The sequence below is a fragment of the Lolium perenne genome, chromosome 2 (genome assembly GCF_019359855.2).
Source record: "Lolium perenne isolate Kyuss_39 chromosome 2, Kyuss_2.0, whole genome shotgun sequence".
Taxonomy (NCBI): Eukaryota; Viridiplantae; Streptophyta; class Magnoliopsida; order Poales; family Poaceae; genus Lolium; species Lolium perenne.
Genome location: NC_067245.2, coordinates 292,000,968 through 292,017,457, shown reverse-complemented (window position 1 = coordinate 292,017,457; position 16,490 = coordinate 292,000,968).

Genomic DNA, 16,490 nt, shown 5'->3' with positions numbered 1-16,490 from the left:
ACGAGTTAAGAAGTGGATTCTAGCTTCAAAAAATGTTTATAGACGAGGATGAGAATCATGATCTCAATGGCACCTTTTTAATTTTGTGTTTGATTTTATTTTTATTCTCTCTTGCGCATAGATGATTACTTTGTTTTCCAGATTTAGTAGGTGGCTATCTTCTAATGAAAATGAGATTTCCTGAACAAAATTCATCAACCATGTATTTTTCCCATAAAACCAACTAGGTTAATTGTTGAGCTAAAAAAATGTTAGAACCAGTGATTCCACCTTGTTTATACTAATCTTTTGTATTTTCATATAGCTTGGATATCTATCTGATGGTCTTGACTAGCATTTTCTCTATTATAATTTGCGAAGGTGAATACATGACATAAGCACAAAATATTATGATATATAAAGTGATCATCGTTATGCGATTGTAACACATATCGCCAAATTTAGATGTGTGATAAACATAGAAATGCACAAAATTCTTTGTTATTTTCTAAAGATTTAGTTCAGTACATTGTCCCTTTCAAAACATGTACCTATTTGAACTCCTTATTGGGTAAGAATAATTTTTTTTCATAATTCACAATCAATTAATTTGTATCACATTGGGGTATCATTTTATATTCATATGTGTTTGCATCTATCATGTATTCTTAGATATCTAGGATCTCCAGTGTGTACTGCCATATATGGGTACCGACTTTCATGCATGCCTGCGTTGCATTGGCTGCCGTGAGATCATGTGTGAATCCTATATATAGGCATCTGGGATGCAAGAGTCAAAACTGCATTTCCAACTCTCTAACCGTGTCTCCATGAAGTTCAAGAGACCCCTGAAGTGAGGCTCGCCTTGGTACATTTTGTGCACCGCTTCGACTAGACCCCACTGCTCCTTCCAATTTTTCTATAGAAGTCAGTGGCCCCTTAGTTTGCTAGTCTAATCAATCGGCATGTTTAGCCTCTTGTATCGTATTCCAACATAGATACGAAGGAACAGAATCCTTGGAGGCGAAAGAAAAATATCTATTTGATACTCTTGTCGAGATAGAATTCATAGGAAGGTTGAGATAGAATTCATGCACTATAGGCAGCACGATTACCATATATAACATATGTCATCTCCTTCATTTTTGTTTAACCGAGCCTCTCGATCTGTCATTAACTCATTATGCCTCGAGAAGTAGAAAGAATAGAGAACAATAGACAATGTTCTCATGAAGTGCACAATAGTTAATCAAGTTTGGATGGTTACTTGGTTTGTCATCCTGAACTCTATGAGCTGAACTTTGGATTCTACAAGATATATTATTAGAAAGGTTTAAATGATTTCTTAACTTGGATATAAATATAGATATATTTTTGGAGTGGATGAGAATTCTACAAGTAGTTTTTTCCTTAAATAATACTACACATTGTTAGTTTTAAGGTTTCTTTGGTCTAACATGTCCTCCATGATCACAGTCACAGAGATATATAACTAGTCGACGACACTTTGCTCTCGTTCTCCTCCCAGCTAAAACCGAACCTGACCACCCTTGTGAGTCCCCTGTGAGAGACCGAATCAATCCCGAGTCTTCCACAGCAGCGCCGTTAGCCGCAGATGGTGGAGGAGAGATGTCGGATGCCCCTGTATATAGTAGTAATGCAATTTCATCTTTTGTAGGCATTTTGCCGGTGTATGTGAGTAGAACGCTAGATCTCTTGGGGTAGATCTGGCGTTCTCTGGCTCTTCCTCTTCATGTGCTGCTCCATTGGTGGAAGCAGTAGGTGGGGAAAGACGTCGGGCCGGTGGGTATGGTGCCATCATCATCTTGGTGTGGCCTTTTCTTCGATGTTGGCAAGGTCCTGAAGAAGGTAGAGTTTTTGTTGGATTTTGGAGTCGAGTTGGATAGTGGGTGGGGGGAGACATGAAGTTGTTGTTCCCACGAGTACAACCTCAGTGGCCCAAGCTTGCCCGCCGACCTTGATGGCCAACAAGTGGCCTGCATCAATGTCGGTAGCTTCATTCGGTGTTTCTTTAACCTCCAGGTGGAGGCCCTTTGTGGGATTCCAGGCGGCATTCCTTGTCCTCTCTTTACCAAGTGATTTTGTCCCCAATGAAGGTAAGGATGACCGGTAGTTGGAGTTCTAGATGCATCAGTGGAGAGGAAGGACTGGATCGCATTTTCTATTTGATGTTTAGGGTCCTTCGGGCTTATTGTGAGGTCTTTGTTGTAATTTATTTTCCTTGGGAGTCCTCTATGTAGTTTGTACCTCCATGTTTTGTGACTAATGCAGGATCTAGGCCCTTCAGGGCCATTCCGTGTTAAAAAAAAGCTAGTCGATGATGACCCACAAGTATAGGGGATCGCAACAGTCTTCGCGGGAAGTAAAACCCAGTTTATTGATTCGACACAAGGGGAGACAAAGAATACTTGAAAGCCTTAACAGCGGAGTTGTCAATTCAGCTGCACCTGGAAACAGACTTGCTCGCAAGAGTTTATCAGTAGTAACAATTTTATAGCAGTAGCAGTAGTGAAATAACAACAGCAGTGTAACAAAGACAGCAGTAGTGATTTTAGTAAACAACAGGATTAAAATACTGTAGGCATAGGGATGGATGACGGGCGTTGCATGGATGAGAGAAACTCATGTAACAATCAAAGTAGGGCATTTGCAGATAGTAATAAAACGGTATCCAAGTACTAAACAATCCATAGGCATGTGTTCTATATTTAGTCGTACGTGCTCGCAATGAGAAACTTGCACAACATCTTTTGTCCTACCAGCCGGTGGCAGCCGGGCCTCTAGGGAATCTACTGGAAATTAAGGTACTCCTTTTAATAGAGTACCGAAGCAAAGCATTAACACTCCATGCACACATGTGATCCTCACATCACTGCCTTCCCCTTTGGTTGTCCCGATTTCTGTCACTTCGGGGCCTCGGGTTCCGGACAGCAACATGTGTATACAACTTGCAGGTAAGATCATAAAATAATGAATATCATCATGAAACAATAACATGTTCAGATCTGAGATCATGGCACTCGGGCCCTAGTGACAAGCATTAAGCATAACAAGTTGCAACAATATCATCAAAGTACCAATTACGGACACTAGGCACTATGCCCTAACAATCTTATGCTATTACATGACCAATCTCATCCAATCCCTACCATCCCCTTCAGCCTACAGCGGGGGAATTACTCACACATGGATGTGGGAAACATGGCTGGTCGATGGAGAGGCATCGGTGGTGATGATGGCGATGATCTCCTCCAATTCCCCGTCCCGGCGGAGTGCCAGAACGGAGTTTCTGGTCCCGAGACGGAGTTTCGCGATGGTGGCGGCGTTCTGGATGGTTTCTAGCGACTTCGACTTCTCTCCCGTGTTTTTAGGTCAAAACCTGTAATATCCCAGGTAATGGGGTTACAAAAATAGAGGAAACAGATGTGTGCATTGCATTCATGCATAGAAAATCTGGGGAATTTTCGCGCTTTAAAGTAAAACTATCACAGTACCTGAAGTTTCACTTGACCTTGGTGGAATTGAAGTAGCTCATCAAGTCAAGTGCTATAAACCTCAGTGTGACCTTTGTTAAAACCTGTTTTGGGAAAAGATGATTTGATCTAAGGGGTTAGATCAAATGGAATTAAAACCAACACAATAACATATTAATCAAGGATCAATTGCTTGATCTTATAAAAGATCATAACATGATATTCCTTATAATAACATAGGAACATCTATTCAAGTGGATATCAAGTAACAATAGATGGGTGAGGCCTATAACCATCAAATATATAATAATCAAACTCTAAGTTATTAACACTTCAAAGTTAAGCAACTACACTTGAGGAACAATTGAACTCACTTTAAAACTAAATCCCAAATATAGCAAAACACAAGGACCTAAGTGCATAAAAGCCACCCATTCTTATTACAATCATAACTTATTAAATATGTGGAATATTACAAAACTAAATTCGTTTACATTACGAATTATAGTTCAAACTATTTGAATAAAATAAACTATGTGTACTTTGGAACTTATATGATCATGCCTTGGTGAAATCAAAATCATCATTCAAAATTGGGGTATAATTCTTATTCTTGACACTTTGATCCCAATTATAATATAAATACAATCACATATGATATAGTGACTCACCCATAAGCATAAGATTATTCATAAGACATTTAGTAACAAAAGCCACTTGGCTCTCCAAAAACAAATCACATGAGAGGATAATATCCATGCCACATAGGATGAAAATATCTACATAGCTTGCATCCCAAGCTATGACACCTCATGCTTAAAGGATTGCTATGGATGAGAGCATGACAACCAAGCACCTTACTCATCAAATCAAAACATGAGTCACCTACCTATGTGTCATGATACTAGAGCATGCCCAAGCCTATAAAAGGAGCCTCACACTCCATTCATCTCATCATCTTGCACCATGATGCAAGGACACCAACACATTGAGCCACTCCATAAAATAGTTAGGATCAAGATGAAGCAGCTAGGAGGTGGAGGCATGCCACAAGATGCAGGTTTATCAGATTTCCTGAAGAACAAGCTACAGAAGATAGCAAGGTAGAATTTTTAGGCAAACCACATATTTAGTTTATCACATCATCATTCCTTGAGTAGAACCATAGATCATAATCCAATACCTTGTGGATTGAGAGGGGTAATTGGTACAACCATATCTAAATATTTCTAGTAATAACTTAGGAACCCAAACCTTGATCATTATAAATTGGGTAGTGATCATAAACCCTAAGAACTTAAGGTAGAGGATATTAAGAACCTAAGCAAACCTTAGAGTCAAACTCTATAATTTTTATGGTGAGAAACCATTCATCATTATAACCAAAGTTAACTATAAAAAGAAATATAACTACTATAGTTACTTAAATGATAAGTTGGGGATAATAATAGAAGTTAATTGGTAGAAGATAAAACCAATTCTCAAATCCTTAGTAATTAGGGAAGCACATGAAATATTAAGCAAGTAACCACCTTATCATGGTTAGGGGAGATTAAACTCTAGCACATGCAATATGATGTCATATCTATAACCTAGAATTAAATCTCAACCCCAGTTTATGTATCACTATGGTGATCATAATACAAACCAGGTCATAGTTGAGAGTCAAACCAATTGCCATTAGATAAATCTCATTAGAACCCTAGGATTGCTCACCAACTACACCTTATGTTTCAATTATGAACCTAAGATTAACCTAGTGTTAAATACCATAATTAAAATCATATGTGTGATCAACCACTTATCCTCATAAGTCAAAACCAAGCTATGTTGAGAATAATGTTCACCCTAGGGTGTTCAAGATAGAATTAATACAATTCATTAGCACATAGTTATGCACATAAAATAATAGGCAAGTGACAACCTTTTCAAATAGGAGTTCAAATCCTTAGAGATACATTAACACATGAACTTATGCCATTAAGTCAACCCTTATTGAAATTCATTAATAAGAATTACTTTGGGATTGTTTCATATAAAGTAATACCAACAAAACTCCATATATCACTAAGTAATAAAAATATCATATGGAAAACAACTTTTAACATTCTTAAAGATAATAGTCAAATTCAGGTCCATATGGATATTTGAATTCAAATTCCAATAATAACAACTAAACCAAGGTTATAGTACCCACATTAAATTTTCTAATACATTACCTAAGTGGATGATGAATCTTGGGCTATTCCTTGTATTATTCAATTAAGAAATACCTGCAACATAGAAAAGGATACAAATTCGAATTAAAACCAGGAATTAAAATAGAATTTGAAAACAGAAAATAAAAACAGATAAAAGAAAAGGGGAGAAAGGCCTTACCTGGATACCTGGACCTTGCCAAGCCGCAGCAGCCCACCATCATAGTCCACCACCAGCCCAGCAGCAGTCCAAGCCCAAGTCAAACAGCAGCCCAACACGAGCCCATGTCGTTTCACTGGAGATAAACACGAGGAGGGGAGCGTCGTCTTCGTCTTCTCCTCTGGGGCGCACAGGAGCTCGCCACCGAGCCACCACCGCCACGTCCCGCGTCGCCGCCGCCGTTATGGACTGCCAGCACACGCCGTAGATCGTATAAAGCGCAGCGGAAGCCCTAATTTTCCTTTTCTCTGCGTCATTCTCTCTCGAGGCCTAAACCCTAGCCGCTCGGCCGATTCCTCTTGCCGTCGACTGGAGCACTCCCGAGCCGTGCCGTGAAGCCCTAGAGCTCCACCTCGTCGCCAGCTACCTTCTAGCCGACGCGCGCTTGCTGGGAAGCTCCCGTTCCGACGAATTTAACCATTTCTTCCGACCACCGGCGCCGCGGCCATTGACGAGATCGCCGCCGTCTGAGCTCCCTCGACCTCCTCTTCAAGCCCTTCGTCATCTGGGTGAGCTCACGCCTCTCCCGAGTTCCGTATTGTGCCCTAGCATGCCCTGTAGCTTGTTCTCGCCGTAGTCCGCCGTGCACCGCCGTTATTCGCGCTCACCGGAGCTACTCCGGCAACCATTTGGTGGCGGCGCCACCACTAGCTGGTTTGCCTCGACGAGTGCTGTCCAACGCGCCCCTGCTCAGGCTCGCGGGAACGCCCTCGCGCCGGCGACCATCGCTAGTTCCCGCCGACCAGAGACCTCCTCGCCACCGTGGCGATTTTGACTCGGTCAAATCCCACGTGGCGGGTGAGGTGGACAGACCCCACCAGTCATAGACTGTGGGTGTGTTCTGTCCGGGTAGATTTAGTCATTTTGTTTTATTTTTCAATTCAATAGTTACTGCAACTTTAGAAAATTATAGAAAAATCATATTAACTTAGAAAAATAAGAATAAGACACCAAAATTCTTATAAAAGTAAATACTATCCAATAAAAATATAACATGAAATTTTTATTTTTAATAAAAATTTAATCATTTAATATTTATTGTTTAAGCCTTTTTCTTTTAATTTTAAATTCAAGTAAAATTCAATAATTAGTAAAAAACTTTTCAAATTAAATAAGAACCATTACATGAATAAAGAAAACATTAAAAGTAATTTATTTATTCATCGTTTTGTTAAATCCTTATTAAAGGGATTTAAACCCTAATTAATAATTACCCTAATTATTAACTGTTTAAAAATAATAAAATGCCAAATTCAACATTGTTCTTTACTTAGAAGTTATTAATAACTTCAAATTCAAAATGAAGTTCTTAATCATAGAACCATATGGTAAATAGTAAAACCTAGTTCCATATGGAAGAAAACTAGGAACTCATCATTTCATGTGTAGTGCTAAACCCTCAACTCACTTAGACCCTAGTTCCATTAGTATATGTGAACCCTAAATTGTCCTAAACCTAAATCCCTAGGTTAGAACATGTGATCATGTTACCTCCTTTCAAATCATAGAACCATAGTAGCAAATAAATACCTGCCATGACCACATAAAATGTAAGAACCCTATCACTAGTTACTTGTTATGCTATATTCTCATTTAAATACAACTTGTTGATCTAGTAGGATCAACCAAGTGTAAAACCCTAGTTCCTATTCCCAAGATCACCATCCTTAACTATCCATGATTATCATCACACCATTGTGAGGAAACCAAATAGCAACCATGCTTATCATCTTGCATTACCTAACCATACTCCACTAAAACCCACTAGTGTGAGATACTTATGAACCATCCTATTTAGGAACCAACCATTCTCTACTTAGAGATCCAATAGCTAATACAAGACAACCTCAACCTTAATTATTATACTTCTTATTACTTAAGAAGTATGTTCTTCAAAAGTTATTCTTTTGAAGTAAACAGAGAATCATCATCAACCCTACCTAACAGGACCTATAAATTCTAGCTAGCTATCACCAAAGAAATCCAACCACCAGGATAGCAACCATGTATAATAAATTGCTTGAGTTGTTTATGCTTAAGTAAAACCAATCAAGCCTAGTTGCTGATGAATCCAACTATGTTGTGATCCATCTAATACTTACTCCAGAAACCAATTGGAACCATAGTAAACCATAGAACCCCACGAACCTAATTATCATACTTGTTCTTTGTTAAAGAACATGTTCTTCAAAAGTTATTCTTTTGAATTATATAATAAGTAATCATCAACCATGCATTATAGGACTTAAAATTGACAACTGCTCTTTACTTATTATACCACTATTATTCCTGGGTGTGTATGATTATTACTATGCATTCTACCACTTGTTTATGATTCTAAAACAACACAAACCTGAATAAGAACCTTGTTTGTGAATCACTCTAAAAGTGTAACACACCCTACACTAATCATTACCACTCACTAATCCTAAATCATCAGGGTTAGATCACGCTTAGAACGATTGCATCTCATACTTATGCATTATTGCATCTTTGCCAATCTTTTAAACATCGTCCTTATCGGACGATGATGCTATTTCAGAATTTGGAGTTATTGCGTATCGAAGACCTTGCCTGCATAATCTTGCAGTCAAGAAAGGCAAGTTCATCGCTTGCTCATGTCATTTGAGTATTTCTATCAAATTACTTGCAAAGTATTATGGTTATCACTATTGCATAAAAACCAAAACCATTATTTTCATAACTATGAATATGACTATGTGGTGGGCAATGGAACCATGGATTGTGTTGATATGGTGGAGGTTCCATTGCAAGGGTTTATATCCATCTAGGATTAAACAACAAATGTCGCCAGTGATTCTTGTGCCGTAAGACCCGTGTTAACCATAAGATCCGGAGTGGGACGGAGTAGTCAAAAGTGTTTCCACCTCTCGTTCATCAACGGATGCGCTTTACCGTAGACACTTGTATCTGTCGGTGGCAAGCGGTAGGCTGGGGAAGCCATAAGTTCCCCACGGCATAGTCCGTAGACACTTGTCGCTCGAAGTGCAAGCGGTAGGCTGGGGACGCCATAAGTTCCCCACGGTCTTGCGGTCTATGATGGGTTGCAGCTACCGGCGTAGGAGTGTATGGTAGAGCCCAAAGATGTCGTCGTGGTCGGGGTCCACCCTGAAATTACGGGAATAATGGGACCGGCGTGGACCCAGGGTCGGGGCATGCAACAAAGGGTGGGTGTTCGAGGTAGCGGAGGAACATGATTGGCTAGACCTTATACCGGGCCTCACACCAAAGGAAGTGTGGACGGGTTGCGCGCCCGGTTGGCACCAAGGTTAAGATCTCTTATGGGTAAAGCAACACACCTCTGCGAGTGTAATGAACCGTGACTGTCACTCCTGCTTCGGGATATGGAACTGCGAACGCGGCCGGAAAGGAACTCCATGAAGTTCTAGTAAACCGGTGAAGGCTGACGGACATAGTTCTTCTGAATAAAAGTAACCTTTTGAAGAAATGGTTATGAAAACCTGCATTGGCATTAGACTTTCTGGTCTAATGCTGTAGCTAGTGCATTAAACACCTCTTTCCTATAATGAACTTGTTGAGTACGCTCGTACTCATCCCACTCTTAAATCCCCTGCTTAGATATGAAGGCATCGAAGGAGGATCTACAGTACAACTCGAAGACCGATGAGTCAACAACTACTTCAAGGGACAGGAACCTGTCAGAAGAGTCAACACCACATCCAACGGGGATAAAACCTAGCTTAGCAATAGAAAGGAACTAGTTTCCTAAACCTTGCTCCTATTTAGCTAGAATCTATTCATAGCCTCTATAGCTAGTTAAATACTCTACAAATAGAGTTCGTGATAGGATTAAACTACGAGTCGTTCTTCTGGAGTTATCTGTAGTTTTACCTCATTGTAAAGTAGGAGGCTGTGATGATCTTATGTAACAGAGTCATTGTTGTAATTCTATAGACATACCTTGGACCCGCATATGTTTCTGTTGTACCACTCTGAGCGATATAATGCTAGTGGAACGGTGTTTCATTGGTGTTATATCAGACTTGCATACTACATCATGCAGTGGTATGCCGGGTCACCACAGTTGGTATCAGAGCAAATGCTTTGACCTAGGATTAAAACCCTTTAAAGGAGACCTATAGGATTGGTAGTGTCTATAGGAAGTGGTCTTAGCTAAACCAAATTCTCCTTATGACTTGAGATGGATATTCACTTGAGAATAATCCTGACACACTTGAGTCAAACTTTCCTACCTATTTTCCCAAGTAAAGTTAGTTAGCTAATCCCAAGTATGTAGCATACCATTGAAGTCTGAAAACCATAGATTAATAGATCATAGTTGGTATACAATACATGGTAGTCTAAAGAGAGGATACAACCATAAGGAAGATATCCTATTGGAAGATGTGTACCAACACTTGTTATAGTTAAGTAAGAGTTATCCAGACCTGTAATAGGAGTGATATCAAGTAATGAAGATATGTGTATAAGAAAGATACCCTATTAGAAGGTACAAACCAATACAAGTAATGGGTGAGTACAAATTTATACAGACTTGTGAAACAACTGATAGTAAGCGATAAATATGAGTTATATGAAGTAGTATAGACCATGATAAGTCAACCATGGGAGGTAAGGAAGAGTGATTGGAATAAATTATGTCTACTTACATGGTAGAGATAGAAATCATATATGATTCAATTGAGAGTCAATATGTGATGGACTAGAACATCTTAAGTATGTAGGAGAAGTACAATAAGAAGTCAGGTGTTCACCAATAGTACAGGAGTTGTGTTCCAAAACCATGAGAAGTGTGCCAAGCACATCATGACCATATGTTTATGGTAGAAACACTTGAAAGTATAGGAGCTATATTCCAATAGCTATGTGTTTAGAATAGCCATTTTAGAATCTAGTGATACCATGTGAGGTAGTCCTCAACAAAATAGAATTTAAGTTAGTACTTCCAAAGAAAACTAGGTTAACCTTAACTATCCTAGACCACCTTTGTTTCAAGTTTATCTCATTGCAAATGTGCAATTAAGATAAATGTTGAGACAAATAGTAGAATCCCATATATTCGTGCTAAGTATCACGATATAAACCTATATTATGTGGTGTTATATACTACACATCAGAGCCTGATGTTTAGAGATGTCTTACTCAACTATTATATTCAGGCTTAAGATGGTGTGTATTATATGCACAAAGCTGAATCTTCTTGGATTTTATTGGATTTTCATTGTTTGACTAGATCCATACATGAAGTCTGACTTTGATATGCAAATGCATGTTGCAATATCAAGCTATTACTTGGTGCTATAGATCTAGAGGGTAATGGTAAACGTGTGAGGAAGTGACGAATTGTGAAGATTCCAAAGACAAGATGAAGTTGCATCAGAAAAAGGAAATAAAATTGTGGGAAGCAACCACAATACTCTGAAGGAAGTACCATTCAAGACTCATGCTTAGCCTCAATAGAGGAGTACTTTAGTACATGAGAAGCATGAATGGGAGAAAGCTGGTGATTATGGTGAAGCTCAAGCAGATCCACAATCAATACAGAAGAGGGAATGCATGGGAAATCACTTTAGATACTATCTTCATAGTGGTTTTCTTGCAAAATAAATCCTGGAGGAAGGAAGATGATATATAAAACCATAACAGATATAAGAAGACCATAGTTGATATCAGAAGACCACAATTGGTATAGTATCAATACTGCGAGATAAAGTAGAAGATGTCTCGTCCAGTTGATCAAAACCTAGAATAGAGTAACTTTTTAGATAACAAATAGCCACCATTGGTATCAAGTAGTCCATAATTGGATTATTTGTACTAAGAAGTTGTTAACAAATAAAATGTTATTAGCCAAATAGCAATAACCTATAATCATTTAGTCGAAGGATTCACATTGGATGTCCACAACTGAGTGGATATACCACAAACATTCTTCACAAGACCTTAGAAGAATATAAACCATAAGCTACACCTAGACCAATATTCCAACCATAAATCCAATGGTTGGAATAAAAGGAGTTGAAGACCATAAGAAAACTCTAAGGGGTAGAGTAAAGATTGAGTTGGGTGTATAATAACTCAATATTTTGAGCAAGATAGAAGAAGAAGGTCTGAACTGAGAGGAAGTTCGATCTTATTTTCATAAGATTGTTGAACTATACTTTCAGAAGGATGTCAGACCAGAAGCCGAGGTTTATACCTCGAGGAAGTAAGAAATGGACTATAACTTGAGAAAGTGAGTAAAATTTATTTAGAAGTATGGAAGCTCAAGTAAGCTAAGGATAATGAAGTTGGACGAAGGAAATACCGTAGACCAAATACAACCCAAAAAGCTAAAGACCAAATAAAATTGACATACCAGAACCACAGACTAAAAGAATGATTCCTTTCATGGAACCTAAATAACCCAAAATAGTTATAGGTATCAACTATAAACCATGATTGGATGGACTAAATGAGTCTAATCCATTCCTAGAGGAATAAACCATAATGAGCATTTCCATGTTAAGTACCTTACTTAGTACCATTATTGCAGTTTTGGTAGTAAGGGAAAGCAAAGACCTATTTTATCAATTAGGAGAATGTGATCAACTTAGTCTTCAGATAAGACTATCAGCACCAGAAGAAGTTCCAAGCATTGAATCTTCAAAGAGAAAGGAAACAAGCTTATTAAGTTGGATGAAATTAAAGGATAAAAGTAAAAAGCCATGGTTCAGAGACAAATCCTAATGGATTCCAGGAAGAATCTGGACAAGGGATATATTCAGTTATATCTAGTGAGATCACCACGGAGATCGAGAGAAGTTGTAGTCTGCACAAGTCAGATCCACACTACGAAACGTGAGAGAGTTCAAACTTCGAGGACGAAGTTTAGTTTAAGGGGTAGAGACTGTAATATCCCAGGTAATGGGGTTACAAAAATAGAGGAAACAGATGTGTGCATTGCATTCATGCATAGAAAATCTGGGGAATTTTCGCGCTTTAAAGTAAAACTATCACAGTACCTGAAGTTTCACTTGACCTTGGTGGAATTGAAGTAGCTCATCAAGTCAAGTGCTATAAACCTCAGTGTGACCTTTGTTAAAACCTGTTTTGGGAAAAGATGATTTGATCTAAGGGGTTAGATCAAATGGAATTAAAACCAACACAATAACATATTAATCAAGGATCAATTGCTTGATCTTATAAAAGATCATAACATGATATTCCTTATAATAACATAGGAACATCTATTCAAGTGGATATCAAGTAACAATAGATGGGTGAGGCCTATAACCATCAAATAGATAATAATCAAACTCTAAGTTATTAACACTTCAAAGTTAAGCAACTACACTTGAGGAACAATTGAACTCACTTTAAAACTAAATCCCAAATATAGCAAAACACAAGGACCTAAGTGCATAAAAGCCACCCATTCTTATTACAATCATAACTTATTAAATATGTGGAATATTACAAAACTAAATTCGTTTACATTACGAATTATAGTTCAAACTATTTGAATAAAATAAACTATGTGTACTTTGGAACTTATATGATCATGCCTTGGTGAAATCAAAATCATCATTCAAAACTGGGGTATAATTCTTATTCTTGACACTTTGATCCCAATTATAATATAAATACAATCACATATGATATAGTGACTCACCCATAAGCATAAGATTATTCATAAGACATTTAGTAACAAAAGCCACTTGGCTCTCCAAAAACAAATCACATGAGAGGATGATATCCATGCCACATAGGATGAAAATATCTACATAGCTTGCATCCCAAGCTATGACACCTCATGCTTAAAGGATTGCTATGGATGAGAGCATGACAACCAAGCACCTTACTCATCAAATCAAAACATGAGTCACCCACCTATGTGTCATGATACTAGAGCATGCCCAAGCCTATAAAAGGAGCCTCACACTCCATTCATCTCATCATCTTGCACCATGATGCAAGGACACCAACACATTGAGCCACTCCATAAAATAGTTAGGATCAAGATGAAGCAGCTAGGAGGTGGAGGCATGCCACAAGATGCAGGTTTATCAGATTTCCTGAAGAACAAGCTACAGAAGATAGCAAGGTAGAATTCTTAGGCAAACCACATATTTAGTTTATCACATCATCATTCCTTGAGTAGAACCATAGATCATAATCCAATACCTTGTGGATTGAGAGGGGTAATTGGTACAACCATATCTAAATATTTCTAGTAATAACTTAGGAACCCAAACCTTGATCATTATAAATTGGGTAGTGATCATAAACCCTAAGAACTTAAGGTAGAGGATATTAAGAACCTAAGCAAACCTTAGAGTCAAACTCTATAATTTTTATGGTGAGAAACCATTCATCATTATAACCAAAGTTAACTATAAAAAGAAATATAACTACTATAGTTACTTAAATGATAAGTTGGGGATAATAATAGAAGTTAATTGGTAGAAGATAAAACCAATTCTCAAATCCTTAGTAATTAGGGAAGCACATGAAATATTAAGCAAGTAACCACCTTATCATGGTTAGGGGAGATTAAACTCTAGCACATGCAATATGATGTCATATCTATAACCTAGAATTAAATCTCAACCCCAGTTTATGTATCACTATGGTGATCATAATACAAACCAGGTCATAGTTGAGAGTCAAACCAATTGCCATTAGATAAATCTCATTAGAACCCTAGGATTGCTCACCAACTACACCTTATGTTTCAATTATGAACCTAAGATTAACCTAGTGTTAAATACCATAATTAAAATCATATGTGTGATCAACCACTTATCCTCATAAGTCAAAACCAAGCTATGTTGAGAATAATGTTCACCCTAGGGCGTTCAAGATAGAATTAATACAATTCATTAGCACATAGTTATGCACATAAAATATTAGGCAAGTGACAACCTTTTCAAATAGGAGTTCAAATCCTTAGAGATACATTAAAACATGAACTTATGCCATTAAGTCAACCCTTATTGAAATTCATTAATAAGAATTACTTTGGGATTGTTTCATATAAAGTAATACAAACAAAACTCCATATATCACTAAGTAATAAAACTATCATATGGAAAACAAGTTTTAACATTCTTAAAGATAATAGTCAAATTCAGGTCCATATGGATATTTGAATTCAAATTCCAATAATAACAACTAAACCAAGGTTATAGTACCCACATTAAATTTTCTAATACATTACCTAAGTGGATGATGAATCTTGGGCTATTCCTTGTATTATTCAATTAAGAAATACCTGCAACATAGAAAAGGATACAAATTCGAATTAAAACCAGGAATTAAAATAGAATTTGAAAACAGAAAATAAAAACAGATAAAAGAAAAGGGGAGAAAGGCCTTACCTGGATACCTGGACCTTGCCAAGCCGCAGCAGCCTACCATCATAGTCCACCACCAGCCCTGCAGCAGTCCAAGCCCAGCTCAAACAGCAGCCCAACACGAGCCCATGTCGTTTCACTGGAGATAAACACGAGGAGGGGAGCGTCGTCTTCGTCTTCTCCTCTGGGGCGCACAGGAGCTCGCCACCGAGCCACCACCGCCACGTCCCGCGTCATCGCCGCTGTTATGGACTGCCAGCACACGCCGTAGATCGTATAAAGCGCAGCGGAAGCCCTAATTTTCCTTTTCTCTGCGTCATTCTCTCTCGAGGCAGAAACCCTAGCCGCTCGGCCGATTCCTCTTGCCGTCGACTGGAGCACTCCCGAGCCGTGCCGTGAAGCCCTAGAGCTCCACCTCGTCGCTAGCTACCTTCTAGCCGACGCGCGCTTGCTGGGAAGCTCCCGCTCCGACGAATTTAACCATTTCTTCCGACCACCGGCGCCGCGGCCATTTACGAGATCGCCGCCGTCTGAGCTCCCTCGACCTCCTCTTCAAGCCCTTCGTCATCTGGGTGAGCTCACGCCTCTCCCGAGTTCCGTATTGTGCCCTAGCATGCCCTGTAGCTTGTTCTCGCCGTAGTCCGCCGTGCACCGCCGTTATTCGCGCTCGCCGGAGCTACTCCGGCAACCATTTGGTGGCGGCGCCGCCACTAGCTGGTTTGCCTTGACGAGTGCTGTCCAACGCGCCCCTGCTCAGGCTCGCGGGAACGCCCTCACGCCGGCGACCATCGCCAGTTCCCGCCGACCAGAGACCTCCTCGCCACTGTGGCGATTTTGCCTCGGTCAAATCCCACGTGGCGGGTGAGGTGGACAGACCCCACCAGTCATAGACTGTGGGTGTGTTCTGTCCGGGTAGATTTAGTCATTTTGTTTTATTTTTCAATTCAATAGTTACTGCAACTTTAGAAAATTATAGAAAAATCATATTAACTCAGAAAAATAAGAATAAGACATCAAAATTCTTATAAAAGTAAATACTATCCAATAAAAATATAACATGAATTTTTTTTTTAATAAAAATTTAATCATTTAATATTTATTGTTTAAGCCTTTTTCTTTTAATTTTAAATTCAAGTAAAATTCAATAATTAGTAAAAAACTTTTCAAATTAAATAATAACCAGTACATGAATAAAGAAAACATTAAAAGTAATTTATTTATTCATCGTTTTGTTAAATCCTTATTAAAGGGATTTAAA